General features: G+C 51.1%; 1 protein-coding gene across 3 annotated transcripts in view; it reads left to right on the top strand.

Moving 5' to 3' along the window:
• Window positions 1-16,650, top strand: part of FAM163A (family with sequence similarity 163 member A) — an 81,302-nt gene that overhangs the window by 10,823 nt on the left and 53,829 nt on the right. The window lies entirely within an intron of this gene.

The following is a 16,650-nucleotide window of genomic DNA, read 5'->3' on the forward strand; positions in this document are numbered from 1 at the left end:
CAAGGAGGTGTGGGTAGTCAGTGGTAGACTCTTTGCAAGGGGCAACACGTAGTTCATTGAAGACCTTTGTCAGAAGTGATTTCCGAGTAGTGGGTGGGAGTTGGAAGCCAGATTTCAGTGAATTCACAATGAATAAGTTCTGAGAAAATAGAAATGAAAGTATACACAAACATTTGAGAAATTTTGCTGTGAAGGGCAGAGAAAGGCATCGGTATCTGGATGATTATTGTGAGGGTGTGGAGGCACCAAGTATAGACGTTTATTCCTAGCTTTGTTGGGAAAGAGAAGAGGCAGTTGGGATAGCAGTGAGAGGGGGGTGTGAGGAAAAACAGTGGGTTGTTTTTCAGAGCGGAAGAAAGTCGATCATGTCTGTGGGCCAAGGTGATACCACCAAGAGGGGAAGTGGGGTAGGTAGAGGCAGAGAGAATATTCAGTGGAGCCTGGACTGGAAGGAGAGGGAGGAGGTGGGATCTGGACCACAGGTAGGGGGATGGACTGACCAGGATGGAGGAAGGTTTCAGTCTTTACACACAGAGGACGAGGATGAGCATTGGTATAATCCTGGATAAGACTTTGGGTTAGGTTAGGGATGGGGGCTGGAAGACCAAGGTTCACCCTTGGTGGCGTCAGTACCCTCCATGATGTAGACAAGGTTATGTGAAAAGGATGGGAGTTGGTGAGGGCCATGAGAAGAAGGGGGAAGGTTTGGAACAATCCCTCAGGGGAATGGATGTGTTAGCATCCATGACTTCAAGTTTTTGAGCCCAGACGACAGTATAGTGGTGATTGTGTTGAAAGCTGTTTGGGGGAGAATTTGGAGGAGCGTGCTAAGGTTTTTGAGCATGTTAGAATCGAGGCAGTGGCATGAAATCCACAAGTCCTACAGGTGATGAGAGTATCTCAGGGGTATGTGGGTGCGAAAAGCCAGCATCCTCTCGAGCCGCCAGACTCTGCGAACAGAGCTGTTTAGCCCCACTGCTGGGCAGAAGTTCCCCTCGGACTGAGAAGGTGTTGGAACCAGCAAGAAGCGCAGGAACCTGCCGTTGGCATCTCCGAGCCCCAGGTGATCATCTCCGAGCCCTGGGTGATACGGGCTCCTGGATGTTGCTATTGTTACTGGATTCTTGATACCTTGTTAATCGAAAGGTCATAGTGGGAGCTGCAAGAAGTCTTCTTGTAGCCTTTTGTTCCTTTTCTGTCTCTATGAACAAAGCCTTGCTCAGAGAACATGCCGATCTGCTCTGGGAGAGAATTCTCACTGGGATTTCAGAGCTTTCTTCAACGAGATCATCTCCCCAAATGCATCCTCACTGGCAGACACAGGCTAACTCCATCTTCCGGATTCTTTAGACTCTAAATCAAGGTATTTCCCCACAGTATTTGTGGAGAAAAAGCTGCAGTTTCTTGGAAACAGGATTTTAGTGGTTTAGGAGACGAACAACAGAAAGAAGAAACACACCAGTGCTCCCCTCCCCAACTTCGGCATCTGCTCCAACCCCCTCCACCTCACCCTTCCACTCATGGTGAGTGTGAGTAAGTGTGAAAGGCACAGAGCTTCTGGGTCTTCAGAGACCTTAGTACCCGTTCCTTCTTGCCCCTTTCCTCTCTTCACCTCATAAGCCACCGCCCAGGGGTCCCTGGCCTTCTGGACACCCATCCCTCCGTCCAGGGCTGACATTAAGGCGGTGTGACGTGGGAGGGCGGTGCAGGGTGCCACAGTGTTTATATGCTTTCTTGTCATATTGTGAATGTCCGCTTCCTGGGGTTCCTTGAATCCCCCCCCCCCGGGGCTGCTCCAGCCCCTCCCTTAGGACACCCAGACTCCCCCCAGTCCAGCCACTGAGGGGATCATGCCTGGCACGGCAGGGACCGCCTCTTGCCGGCCCCCGGGCTCGGGCTGTGGTGGCATCACTTCGGACTGGTCCCCGTGTGCCCCGCCAGGCGTTCCGTCGTTCTCGTGACCCTCCTTCATCACCTGTTTTTCCATCCAGCTCTGTCTGGGGGTTCACTGTGTGTCAGGCACTGAGCTGGGTGCTGGGGATAAAATGGTGGATGAGGCAGGCGGGGTCCCTCCCTGGCTTCGTGGGACCTACAGTCTTGAGCAGGGCCTGTCAGTCAGATCCCAGTGGACAGTCCTTTGCCGTGGGCGGCTGTTCTGTGTCTCGTTCGGGCTTCGACGGCCTCCGTGGCTTCTGCACAGTAGACGCTAGTGAGCAGTGCCCTCCTCCAGTGGCGACAGCCGAAAGCATGTGCAGACTTTGCCAAACATCCCCGCGGGGGACAAAATCCCCCTCCCCCACACAGAGAATAGAAAGTATTCTCAAACAACTGATCACAAAAATAAAAACACAATTACTAAGTATAAAGATGCTCTGGAAAAAAAAAATGAGCATGTGCCCTCCTAGAGAATGAAAGGAGACCCCTGAGGGAAGTAGTCCTAAAGCAGAAGCCTGTGGGACGAGAAGGAGCCAGTCCCATGAGGAATGACGGACTGAACGTTCCTGGCAAGAGAAGATCCCAACACCACAAAGGGCCTTGGCCCAGAGAAGACTCGTTGGCTGGGGCCTAGGGACCAAAGGGAGAAGCGGTACAAGCTGAGACTAGAGAAGTAGGTAGGGGCTGGGTTATGCGGGGCCTTGTGAACGGTGCTGTTGTAGGAGTAATCCAAATATTTGTGCTGTGTTATAAGAAGGAAAGAGATACACACGAACTGATGTACAAGGGAGATCGTCTGTCTGCTGAGTGGCAGACAGCTGGGAAAGGACCGAATGGGCCAGGCAGGAGGCTGAGGGTAGCCTGGAGCTCGGCAGTGGGGACGGAAAGAGACAGATGGATTTGAGGTTTGCCCCCCTCATTCATGATGTCTCAAATGTTATGATCATAGCCAAGGGTTGGCAGTATGGGTATTGGTCATACCCAAGGCTTTGGTCATACCCAAGGTTGTACCCAAGGGTTTGCTGTACTAGTACTGGGACCAACTTTACCTTCTTCAGTAACATTTATTTGGTGTCCACTGTCTGCCCAACGTGTAAGACACTGACCCGGGCAGCTCCAAGTCTAGTAGGGACACGGACACAATGCACTCAGACTCGAGATGTCCTGTGAAGAGGGAGCTGATCCGGCCTGGAAGATGGGGAGGGTCAGGGAAAACTGGAGGAAGTGACACCTTAACTGGTTGATTAAAAAAAATCAGTTCATCAGGTGACATGGAGGAGAACAGGCATGCCGGGCCGAGCACAAGCCAGCAGAGACCCAGAGCACGCACACGGCACGGCAGGGCAGGGCAGAGACAGGTGGGGGAGGAGGCTGGAGGGGCAGGCAAGGGCCAGACCGTGGCAGCAAATGCAACCTTTGGGTCTCAAAGGGCAACTGAGTAAGGTGAACACGGAGTGGATGGAGGTGCGTGATCTCTGCTCTCGTCTGCCACAGGGCACCCGCTCCCGTCTTGCTGCCTCTGTGTGTTCCCCGCCTCTTGTGTGTCCCTTGAGGTTCCCCACAAGGGCTCCTGGGGGTCCTCATCCCACTCCACCTCTGGGCAAAATCTGAAAACAGAGAAAATGCTCGATGGTTCTCACGGTGAAAACAATTCCTATCAACCTCAGTTTCCAATAAGGAGGGATTTCTCCAACAAACCAGCAGCCACATAAAATGATGTAGAAACGTTTTACATGAGAAGATATTCACAGTCTGTTGCTAAATTATAAAGTGGTGTGAGTGTACGTGTGTACATGCGTGTGTGCGTGTACATGCGTGTGTGGGGGGGTGGGATGACATAGTATCACCAGCGCTTATCTCCCGGTGGACGGAGTCGCAGGGGATTTTGACTTACCCATTTTTAAAAATCTTCTAATATGCAGTTAGGACTTTTATGACGAGACTCAGACGACGTACAAAGCTGCTCTAGGGGTTGGTTTCGGCAGCGTTCCCAAGAGTCCCTGACCTCGAGCTGGCGACCCTGACTGCTCTTCAGAGACACTCGGTGTCCTTCTCCTGGAGGACTGCAAGCAAGAAGAATTCATTAAGTGCTTTCAGTCCCGAAGATGACAGGAGCCAGGAAGGCATAAAGTCTTGTTACGACGACAGCCAGCCGACAGCCCAGCCGGTGGCCTTGATGTCTGTGTGTTTATTTATTAACAAGACTTTACGTATCCATCCTCCCCAAGCTCCAGGAGCTTTCCGGCTGACTGTGATACAGATCATAGTCTCAGAATGGTGCAGCCCATCAGTCCGAATAAAGACAGGGCTGGCTCGCCAGCGGATTAAAACCAAAAGCACACCGTCCTGGGAGGCAAAATAAACCTGAAGGGATATTGACTGGGGTTGGTGAGGTATTAGGACAATAGAGTGTGGAGGAACATGCTCGATTCTTGGGTCACTCTCTCTCTCTCTCTTTTTTTTTTTTTAAGTTTTTAAATTTTTTAATTGACATAAATATATTATTAGCCCCAGGGGTACAGGTCTGTGAATCGCCAGGTTTACACACTTCACAGCACTCACCATAGCCCATACCCTCCTCAATGTCCACAACCCCACCACCCTCTCCCTACCCCACTCCCCGCGGCAACCCTCAGTTTGTTTTGTGACATTAAGAGTCTCTTATGGTTTGTCTCCCTCCCGATCCCATCTTGTTTCATTTATTCCTTTCCTACCCCCCAAACTCCCCACGTTGCCTCTCAACTTCCTTATATCAGGGAGATCATATGATAATTGTCTTTCTCTGATTGGCTTATTTCGCTCAGCATAATACTGGGTCACTCTCTTTAACCTAACAGTTACTAAGTACCTTTTCTGTGCCAAGCCCAGAGTCTGTAACTATATACATTTACTATATACATCAGGACAATTCTTCCCACAGTCCCTGTTTGGAACTGTTGAAACAGGCTCAGAGGGAATAAATAACTAGTTAACAACAGCTTAGGTTTTAACATAAGCCCTCCCCCTTGTTCTTTTTTTCGCTGAACACCACCCCGGCCTACATCTCCCTGCTTGACGGAGACTGCGTAAAGGCAGGGAATTTTAAAGCTTGGGAAATGTCCCATTGACTTTGGCTTAGGTGTTACTCAGCATGGAGTAGATGCCAACTTCTCCTGTTGGATGGGTGGGTGGATGGATGGGTGGGTGGATGAACAAAAGAGAGAATGATTTGTGAAAGGCTATAGAATCACATAAAGGCAGAGAGACATAATCACATTAGAAAACTATGGCGTAGATAGTTCTACAAATGAATGTGGCCAGGATTTGGTAGTATTCTGTTGCTTCCCCAAGAGTTATGAGGAATGGCTGTAATGGGAGTAAATCTCCGGAGAGTCGTTTATCGAGTGCTGGGGCGAACTGGGATCACGCTGGGTATGTGGGTCAGGCCGTACTGTCACGGTTCGGGGGCGGAGAGGTGCTGGCCTGGTCGAGTTTCCATGCGCAAAGCTAGACGTTTGCGAATTGGTTACCAAGGTCCTCCCGTGACCTAGCGCTTTGCCTGTGCCTGCAAAGGAGGCCCGAACAGCCAGCCTTCCTGGGCCACTGGTGAGAGAAATGCTCTATTTTTATTTTTATTTTTTTCAAGGTTGTAGCAAACGGACGGCCTTCCCTGAACTCACATGAAGAGCTGTTTTTCTCCACGTGGGCTGCTCGGGGACTGGTTATTGGCTCAGCGAGGAGAGGTGGAGGAGGAAAGCGGAGCTTCACCTCTCCGATCTCCTTATTCATCTTCCTTGCTGAGCAGAGAAAAAGCTCGCCTATTCCTTGTGCCGCCTCTGCCTTCGGCAGGCAGCAGCAGGCGTGAAGGCCGCGGTGTCCGCACTGCTGTGGGGGCTGACAAGAGAAATGGTTCGGGCCGGGAGCTCAGTTTCCTTGAAAAGAGAATACACAGCGCCCATAGGATCCCAGAGCAAGGCCAAACGGGGCTGGCTAGTTTCTTCTTCTGAGAAACGAGGCTATTGGGATGGATTCTGCCTTTTCCTCTTCTCCTTCTGCTCTAAGACCGTGCGATTCTCCAGTCCAAGACTAGTAAGGTTAATCAGCAAAGACCCGTAGGAGCTGACTTCTTTGGAAAGGTGGAGGGAGCACTTAGAGACCTGCCTCTCAGCCCCAGAGAGGTTTGGTGGTCGGCTGGGGCAAGTCCCATTTTACAGATGTGGAAACTGAGACTCAGAACAGCCCCTCCCCCAACTCTCACCACCACCCCTTCCCCCAGAAGGCAGGGAAATCCCAATGCATGGATCTCTGCAAAGGGTTCGAGACAGCCACCTTCCCTTACCTCAGAAAAGGTGCTCTCCCAGACCTCCCAGAGGCCTCAGGCAGGTGTGTGGAGGAGTCTGCATTCTTCTCTCGGAGCCTCCCTCAGACTTTGCCCCTGGGGCTTCCTCGCCAGCAGCATCCAGTTTGGGTTGGGGAACCACTTTGAAAAATTATTTCTGAAAGATCACACACACACACACACACACACACACACGCTGAGTGTGCTCTTTGTATTTTATAATGGAAATCATAAATGGCTCTCAGGCTAAATGAAACCTGAACCAATCAAACAACTTTCCCAGGGGCTCAAAAGAAACAAGGTTCACAGAACTGGCTGGCAGTAGGCAGAAAATAGAGCTGATGGAGAGACGCCCATGTGGGTGCAGGGTGACCTTGACAAGGGAGACACAAGGCAGTATTTTTATCTGCTTTTCTTTCCTCAGGACACTGATGCTGTCCCACGCCCCAGGAACAGGCTCTGTTTCATGTCCTGACAGCTGGGCAGGAGGGACGGGGAAGTCAGCAAGGCAGAGGCTAGCCATCGGAGGAGCAGGGAGACCAGGCCATAGCTGCCGACTGTGCCCTGTCTGGAGTCCAGCAGGCAGGCTGTGGGTCTCCCCCCATAGAAACAGCTTGGCCAGACTCTGATTCAGAGCTCCAGCGCTGGGATTCTATAATCTCAAGGCTTCTCACTACATTTCCTTTCCTTTCCGTTTATTTCTGTTGCGTCGTTCTTCTGTGGGAAATGAGGTCTTGGCCTCGGGTACCCTAGGATAAGCAAATTGCCCAAGACGCTCTCAGTTTTAGCGCTGAAGTTCTCACGTCCAGGAAACCCTCCCAGTCGTGGGCAAACGAAGACAGGTGGTTATGGTGAGCATGTTGCTGCTTCAGAGGAAACGCCTGGGGTGGGGACAGTGTTCCCCCAGCTCCCTCCTGAGGTGCTCTCACTTGGCAGTCGTCCATGCCAGGTGTGAAGCAAATCACTTGACCTGTCTGTGCCTTAGTGGCCTTACCTATAAAATGGGCATAATGATAACCTATGCCTCGAAAGGTTGCTATGTGAAATTATAGAAATTACATGTAAAACATCTTGATTTTAAAGCAGGGCCTGTCTTATAGTAAGGGGGCTGGAGTGTTAGCTCCTGTCATTCTGCCAGTGTGTCTGCCTGTTAATAAACCCAGGGTTCCAGGATCTCAGGACTGATGCCTGTTAATAAACCCAGGGTTCCAGGATCTCAGGACTGATGGGGTGCCTTCTTAGAGTTCATCTCAGTGTCCCCAGATTTATTTTTTATTTTATTTTTAAGAAGATTTAATTTATTTGTCAGAGAGAGCAAGAGAGCACAAGTAGGGTGAGCGGCAGGCAGAGGGAGAAGCAGGCTTCTTGCTGAGCAAGGATCCTGATGTGGACACGATCCCATGACCCCCAGGATCATGACCTGAGCTGAAAGCAGTTGCTTAACTGACAAAGCCACCCAGGCATCCCTCAGTATCCCCAAATTTAAGTGCACTTTGCACACTGTAGCAACTCACTGTGTACCAACCCCCCCTTCCCGCAGCACGGGGACGGCTGCAGCCGGTGGAAGCTGTTCTGATCGGCGCAGGCCTCGGAGTGGATGCTCCTCCACTTTTCTACCAGGTGGTGGGGAGGTAGGGTGCGATGTCTCAGTGCGGTCGCCCTCAGACTTGACCGTGCACAACAGCCACGGGGGATCTTGATAAACCCTGTTCAGTGAGGATTCTGATCCATCAGGCCCGAAGTTCTGCATCCACACCGAGCTCGGGGTGAAGCTGTGAGCCTGGGGCCCGCGGCGTGAGAGTGAGGCCACACGGTGTGGCAGCCTGGGTGAGCCTGAGCGGAAGCCTGTGGAATTGATGCCCACGAGAATTTCCCAAGGTTAGAGCATTAGTGGGGGGTGGGGGTCGCTTAGATGTGCTTGGAGTGGGTTAGGAGGGCAGCTCAGTGAGTGGGGAAGCCCCCAGGGCTCCCAAACCCCTAGCGGGTGTGGACCTCTCTAGGGAGGAGTGGTTGCAGGTAGTTAATAACAGTGACCAAGGAAATGCACACGGGGAGTCATTTGTTTGCTTATTTTAAACACCAGAGCTTGCGTAAGACTTAGAGCTTTAATCCTATCTTTCTCACTTCTGTCCGCGGATTTGCTCTCTGGAACGGTAGACATAGGGATGTGGGCCCCACTGGTGCCCAGAAAGTCACACGTGGAGAGTGTGATAGGCCTGGAAGGTGACTGCAGAAAGGTCCAGAGCTGCTGCCTGGAGAGACCCAAGCCCCCAGATGAGGCCGACCTCCAGCCTCCCATCCTGCACCTCCTCAGGGTGACATTGCCCAGCAGGACCTAGACCCTGACCTTCACGAGCCACCTGGCTCTTAGGCCTCCAGTTGCAATGGATGGACTCAGCTCTCCCAAGTAATCTGAGGAGCCCCGTGAGCATCCCCGGTGCCCCTCACATTCGAGACACCTTTATTCCTTTTTCCCAGGCTTGCACGCGAGTCCTTTGTGCCGTCCCTCTCCCAGTCCTCTTCCCCCAGACACTGTGGCGGGCACCGAGAGGATGTTACCATCCAGTGCAGGGAATCTGGTCTCTGCTCTCTGGCTGCACTGATTCCGGAGGAGCCTTCCCGGGAGACGGAGGAGACATGCAGCTGGACCTCCAGTCCTGCCTCCTGCCGCCTGGATTCCCTTGGGCCAGGCTTGCGAGAATCTGAAAAATAGCTTTATGATAATGTGCCCTAAAAGCAGACCCGGGTGCCTGGGAAGAGATTTGGGGACTTGGTATTGCCAGCTCCCTGCCCAACCCCCCCCGCCCCGTCTTGCCCGCTGTCAGCATCCACGCGCTCCTAATCCTCCCCATGTCTGCCCAGTGTACTACACATTTGTATCTGTCACTTCGCATCCCCCCGCATGGCTGCCCCCGGCCAACTGGGCTTTCTTCTTTCCTTCCAGAATGTTCCCCGAGGACAGCCCAGCCCTGGATAAAGGCTTTTGCTTCCCTTTGTTTCTCTGACTTGGCGAACCCCCACTCCTTGCCCCCAACAAGTACCTTACTGAGCCTGCCCAGCCCCCCTGACCCCTGCCTGCAGCTGCTGGGTGCAGCCTCTTGTTTCCGGGGTACGGGGTGTGTGTGTGTGTGTATGAAAACTAGAGGAGGTTCCAAACACGGCTTCCCTCCCACCTCCCTCTCTGAAGGAGCCTATGGAGTTCTGAGGCGCCTCCTAGCACAGAGCAGAGTGAGGTCTCAGAATTTATCATGTCCCCCCAATTCCTACAGCTAGGATGGACGCCAGAAGTTTTTTGTATTTTTACTTGTGGTGAAAGACGTACCATAACCTTCACTCTGCTAATCATTGTTGACTGCACAGTTCAGCGGGGTTCAGTATGTTCACGTGGGGAGCAACAGATCTCTAGACCTTCCTCACCCGGCAGCACTTAAATTCTGTACCCACCGAACACTAAGCTGCCTCCTGCCTTCCCCCAGCCCTTGGCAACCAGCTTTCTACTTGCTCTGATTTTTGACAACTTTAGATCCTTACATGAGTGGAATCATGCAGCGTCTGCCCTTCTGCAACTGGCTTCTCTGCTTCGTGTAATGTTGAGATTCAGCCATGTTGGGGTGTGGTGTGTGAAGGGTTTCCTTTATTTTTTATTTATTTATTTTTTTAAAGATTTTATTTTTTTATTTGATAGAGAAAGATCACAGGTAGGCAGAAAGGCTGGCAGAGAGAGAGAGAGAGAGAAGCAGGCTCCCCACTGAGCAGAGAGCCCGATGTGGGGCTCGATCCCAGGACCCTGAGATCATGACCTGAGCCGAAGGCAGAGGCTTAACCCACTGAGCCACACAGGTGCCCTGGGTTTCCTCTATTAAGGCTGCATAATATTCCTATCCGCGTGCGCGTGTCTCTGTGTGTACACACACCGCATGTTCTTTATTTTATTAAATTTTTTAAAAAGATTTCATTTATTTACTTGACAGAGGTCACAAGTAGGCAGAGAGGCATGCAGAGAGAGAGGGGGAAGCAGGCTCCCCACTGAGCAGAGAGCCCGATGCAGGGCTCGATCCCAGGACCCCAAGATCATGACCCGAGCTGAAGGCAGAGACTTAACCCACTGAGATACCCAGGCGCCCCAACCGCGTGTTCTTTATTCATTCACCTGCCCACAGACCCTTGGGCTGGTTCTTTTTTTTTTTTATCCCCTTATTTTGCAGCGAGTCACCCACAGAGAGTGACTTGCCCACGACCACACAGCAGATCAGATGTGCGTTTGCTCAGGATTCTATGTTGTCTCCTGGGTCCTGGCATCAGCACGCGGGGGCTCAGGTCCCGCCTGGGTGTACTAGGGCAGGCTCCCCGAGAATCCGACAGGCCCTGAGGCCCGTGGTGATGTGCCGGCCGGTGCTGATGGCTGCACGCATGTGAGAACACCCAACTTTGGCTTTGGTGTGGTCCAGGGGTCTATGTGCGTGGACGCCGGAGTTTTTTAATCAAGTGATGCGACTATTACTAACTTGTTTAGGTATGCTGATGACAGCGTATTATAGTAAAAAGCACTACTCAAACAAGGCATATCACAATGGTTATGAAATTCAATGTATGGTATCTAGGATATGCTTCAAAATAATCAACAATCAGAGGTTTGGATGAAAAAGGCTAGGGCTCATTATACCATTGTCTCTACTTTTGTATAGGTCTTCAGTTTTCTGTAATAAGTTTTTCATCTTAAAAATTAGAGGTGCCTGGGTGGCTTAGTGGGTTGAAGCCTCTGCCTTCAGCTCGGGTCGTGATCTTGGGGTCCTGGGATCGAACTCCGCGTCGGGCTCTCTGCTCAGCGGGGAGCCTGCTTCCCTTCCTCTCTCTCTGCTTGCTTCTCTGCCTACTTGTGATCTCTGTCAAATAAATAAATAAAATAAAAAAATCTAAAAAAAAATTAGAAAAAAAAGGGGGGGCACCTGGGTGGCTCAGTGGGTTAAAGCCTCTGCCTTCGGCTCAGGTCGTGATTCCCAGGGTCCTGGGATGGAGACCCACGTGGGGCTCTCTGCTCAAAGGGGAGCCTGCTCCCCCCCCCCCCGCCTGCCTCTCTGCCTACTTGTGATCTCTGTCTGTCAAATAAATAAATAAAATCTTTTAAAAAAATTAGAAAAAAAATCTTACACTTGGCTAGGGCCACCCTTGTCCACTCCCCAGGAACTTAGGTTATTACAGAAATAGGAGGAGTTTGGACCACGATCAATGTTTGTGATAGAGAGTGAAATACCACCGCCCCCAGGCCAGGTGAAAACAAACACACAAAGAGTCTTGCAGGCCATGGAGGGGCATCAGCATGGAGCCCCTGGCAGGGTGGCCAAGGGCAGGAAGGGCCCAGATTTCTCTCCTGGAGCAGCGTGGGGCCTGGACTCAGGCCTTCCTGCTTTGACCCAGGTAGCCTCTCCGCCAGACCATCCTGCCCCCGTTCCCAGCTTCCTAACTGACATCTGTTTGGCCACAGTAGGAAGTAAATACGATTGTACGTGTTCAGTTGCCCATCCCTCGTTCCTTCCCTTAGGTCCTGTCACCCAGCCCTGCTCCAGGAAAACCCAGAATGTCTTCCCTCTGCCCGCAGAGGTAGTCCTCACTCCAGCGGTGCCTTACTGAGTCGTTGGGGACTTGACTCTACTTGCCCCTCCAGTCTGTGCCCCCACCCCCCGCTTCTCTCCCCCCCATGCCCCGGGTACCCTGAAGTTCTTCCACGTGCTCAGACACCATGCTCTTTCTCGTTTCTAGGCCTTCGCACATGCTATTCCCTCTGCCTGGATACTCTCCCTCCTGCCACAGCCTCCTGCGGGGTAACTCATTGTGGGCAGGTCTGAACCAAACCTCACTCTGCCTGGAAGCCCTGCCCCAGGCATTGGTGATCCTGCTCTGAGCTCATCCCCTAACTCCCCCAGCCCCGCTCCCCCAATGCACTTAGCCCCCCATACTGTAGATGCTTTGTAATTATTTTTTGAATCAACAGAATATATTTGATCTAAAAGCAAGGAGAAACAAAGCAACGCACAGGGCACCAAGCAGGCGGCACTGTCTCAGGCCGCAGACACCCACCCTCCTGTGCTCTCCGTCATCCCACAAGTACTCCCACCGCTGATTACCGGAAGATGATTCCAGCCGCTGCTGGTGGGGCCTGCTGGGTGCCGGTGCAGGACCGCAGGGCGCCCCCTACACAGGGGAGCTGGTCCCCTGGTGGTCCCACAGCTCCAGGCCCAGTAGGTAGAGGTTCCCGCCCAGGTGCGTGTCCTGGGTTTGCCTCCAGTCACCTCTGCACCCAAGCCTTGTGTGACGCTGGGGTCCCTCCCTGCCTGCCCCTTGGATGCTCAAAGTCCAGCAGCCTTCTCTTCCTGCTCTCCGGGCCTTGCTGTGCTGTGTCTGTGAGAATGTTGTCGCGGTCATCTCCTCTTTCCAGAGGCTCTGTTCTTCTCTCATTGCCTTGTCGTCTGGCCCGTGCGTCCATCTTCTTCTTCCTCACTCAGGACGCTGCGCCATCGAGGCCCCCATTTTCCTAGTATCTTTCATCTGCCCCCCCTTTCCCCTGTTCCTTCCGTCTGTCTACACCTGTGCTTGGATGTCACCACTAGTGAAGCTCCCCCTGCCCTTGTGACCCCACAAGCTCTCATCCTGGCTCTCTCCCCCTTCCCTCCCCAGACTCATCTCCCCACGCCCCGCGGCCTCAGCTCTCCATTCACTCCCCTCTCCCTACAGCCTCAGCACCGTCCCCACAGCCGCCCGTGCCTGCCACCGAATCCCAGGTCCTCGGGAGTCTCCTTGACCTCCATGCCACCTGGAGGCTGATCACATCCTCTGCTTTCAGATGTTCTCTTCGGGCTCCCAGCTCCGAGTCAGCCTGCCTTCCAGCCTCGTCCATGCTTTCTGACTCATCTGCTGGCACGTCCCCACCTTCCCAGCCTCTGAAAGCAAGTTTCATTGAGACCCTGCCCTCTGCCCACACCATCTACACGGCTGCTCCAGAACACCCCTCTTGGAGGCAGAGGGCCCCCAGGTCTCTATGCCGACCTCTCCAGCTCTTGTTACCATTTCAGCTGTGCCAAGTAAGGCTAAACTCCAGCACTCCCCCCCGAATGGCAGCTTCTCTGGAGTTTCTTTTTCTGGTCCTATGACTGCCGTTCTCAGTTCCCTCCCACCTGCGGCCCCTTCCGTGGCTTGCCTCTGTGAGGCTGGAAGTCCCGTCGCTGTCCCTGAGGTTCTCCCATCCCCCTCCTCTGAGTTCCTTTTACCCAACCTCCACTTAGCAGAAGCCTTTTGTTCCCCTCTCTCCTGTCCTATTTGCAGCCTTTACGTTTCTAGTCCACTGTTCATGCTTGAGGTTCTCAAGGTGTGGTCCCTGGACCAGCAGCTGCAGCGTCTTCTGGGAATGCATACTCTCAGGCCTTATTCTAGACCTGCTGGTTTGGAAACTCTGGCCAGGGCCAGCAATCTGTGTGGGGAGATGCTGATGTACGCTGAAGTTGGAAAACTGCTGCCCTAAAACACACCACTAAACACACATGTTTACTTAGGGTTGGTTTCAGCTGGAGGTAACGACTGAAAAAGTGGCTTAAACAAGATAGCAATCTATTTCTCACCCAAAAGAAGTCTGGCCACGGGCGGTGCAGAGCTGCCGTAGCAGCTCCGTAGGGTCACCAAGAACATCCAGCTTCCTAGTTTTCTGTTTCACTCCTGGAACATGACCCTCTTGTCATCAAGTTTCCTCATGATTCAGGATGGCTGCTAGTGCTCCAGCTATCACATCTTTCCACAGATAGCCTCAGACACCACAGGCTAAGGGCTTAGTCCTACCAGACGGTCCTCCCCACAACTTCAGGTGCCAGTTGCAAGTCCACATTATCACCTGTGCTTGCGTAGATTGGAGGCTCTGTCAGCCTCCTCCTTGGGTTCAGTCAATTTGCTAGAGCAGCTCACCGAATTCAGAAAAATATTTTACTCACTAGACGACTGGTTTATTACAAAGGATATTAAAGGATATGAATCAACAGCCAGATGAAGAGATACATAGGCAAGGTGTGGGGGGAAGGGCACAGAGCTTCCATGGCCCCTTTGAACCCATTACTCTCCCCAACCTCCACAGACTCCTCAGTCTGGAAGCCCTTGGCACCCCTCTCCCAGGAAGCTGTACTGAAAGTTCCCATCCTCTAATCCCAGGATTAGTTCCCTTGGCAGCCAGCCCCCATCCTTTGGTTACCTAGGGACTTTCCAGAAGTTACCCTATGAACATAACAAAAGACACCTTTATTGCTTTCAAGCTTTATGAAATCCCAAAGGTTTGGAGCTCTGTGCCAGGAATTGGATGAAGACCAAATTTACATTTCTTGTCAAAAATCACAATATCACACATCCCAGTACAGACCAGGAGGAACAGCAGAAAAGCCGAAAGGAGGACTCTTCCAAGCTTACGCAACCTTCCCATGAGACCCAAATAAAACTTGCGCTTAAGTCCGGCTGCTCAGAATGTGGTCACATAGCCACACGGAATTAGAGGGAACCTGGGAAATGAAGTGTTTATTCTGGATGGCAGAATGTCCAGCTGAACACTGAGGTTCTCTCAAAAGGTTATATCCCGTATGATTCTGTTTCTATAACATCCTCAAAAGGATGGGTAAGAAATGGATACAGAAATGGGAGGTGATGTGGGCTGTCAAAGTTTCGCTCCAGGGAGCCTTGTGACGGAACTGTTCTGTGTCTGTGGTGGTGGTCACATGTATCTGCACATGTGATTACATTGCAGAGAAGGAAATATACTCAGGCAAACAGACATGGATTCTAATAAAACTGGTGAACTTTGCTGGTCACTGGATTGTGTCCATGTCAGTTTCCTGGTGTGATGGTGCTCATAGTTTGGCCAGATGTTACCATGGGGGGAAATTGGGTAAAGGGTATATGTGATCTCTAGTATTTCCTTACACGCTAACTGCATGTAAATCTACATTTTTTTAAATTGAAGAAACAAAAACAGAATTGAGGTTCTATTATTAATAAGGAAGGGGAGATGTTATAAGCAACTAACGGTTTCCTCCAAAAACCAAACCCAGTGTCCTGCTGTAAACAGTCCCAGTTTGTTAGCAAACTTAAGACCTTTAAGATCCCGGGGTAAGGTGCCTTCTGGGCAGCCCATTCTTTGCCAGCTGAGGGGAGGAAAGACTCTCCTTTTTTTGTTCATTTGTTAGGTCATTTATTTGTCTCTCCAAATTGTTATTCAAATTCTAGTTAGTTAACATGTAGTGTAATTTTGGTTTCAGATGTAGAATTTAGGGATTCATTGCTTATATACAACACCCAGTGCTCATCGAAATTGTGCCCTCCTCAATGCTCACTGCCTATTTAACCCATTTCCTGCCCATCTCCCTCCATCAGCCCTCAGTTTTTTCTCTGTCATTAAGAGTCTCTTATGGGGGCTCCTGGGTGGCTCAGTTGGTTAAGTGACGGCCTTTGGCTCAGGTCATGATCCTGGAGTCCCAGGATCAAGTCCCGCATCAGGCTCCCTACTCAGCAGGGGGTCTGCTTCTCCCTTTGACTCTTCCCCCTCTCGTGCTCTCTCTCACACTCTCTCTCTCAAATAAATAAATAAAATCTTAAAAAAAAAAGGGTCTCTTAGGATTTGCTTCCCTCTTGCATTTTCTTTTTTTCCCCTTCCCATGTGTTCATCTGTTTTGTTTCCTAAATTCCATATAAGTGAAATCATAGGGGTATCTGTCTTTCTCTGACTGACTTATTTCACTTGGCATAATACACTTCTAGCTCCATCCATGTCATTGCAAACGGTAAGATTTCGTTCTTTTTGGTGGCCGAGTAGTATTCTATTGTGTGTATCTGACATCTTCTTTTTCCACTTACCAGTTGATGGACACTTGGGCTCTTTCCATAGTTTGGCTATTGTTGATAACGCTGCTACAAACATCGGGGGTGTATGTACCACTTCCAATCAGTATTTTTGTATCCTTCAAGTAAATACCCAGTAATGCAATTGCTGGATCATAGGGTAGCTCTATTTTTAACTTTTTGAGGAACCTCCCTGCTGTTTTCCAGAGTGACTGCATCAGCTTGCATTCCCCCCAACAGTGTAAGAGGGCTCCCCTTTCTCCACATCCTCGCCAACATCTGTTGTTTTCTGACTGTTTAATTTTAGACATTCTGACAGGTGTGACATGGTGTCTCGTCGTGGATTTGATTGGTGTTTCCCTGATGATGAGTGACGTTGAGCACTGGAAAGACTCTCCTTCTATAGTCCTTGGTTCAGTAACTGGGTCTGTAATGAAAATTGACAACTGGCAGATTAACAAGAGAAAAGGCATAGAGATTTATTAATTTTTAATATTACGTGCAAGGGGGCATCACAGGGAAAAAAAGTGAATACT

Source organism: Meles meles, chromosome 17 (genome assembly GCF_922984935.1).
Source record: "Meles meles chromosome 17, mMelMel3.1 paternal haplotype, whole genome shotgun sequence".
NCBI lineage: Eukaryota > Metazoa > Chordata > Mammalia > Carnivora > Mustelidae > Meles > Meles meles.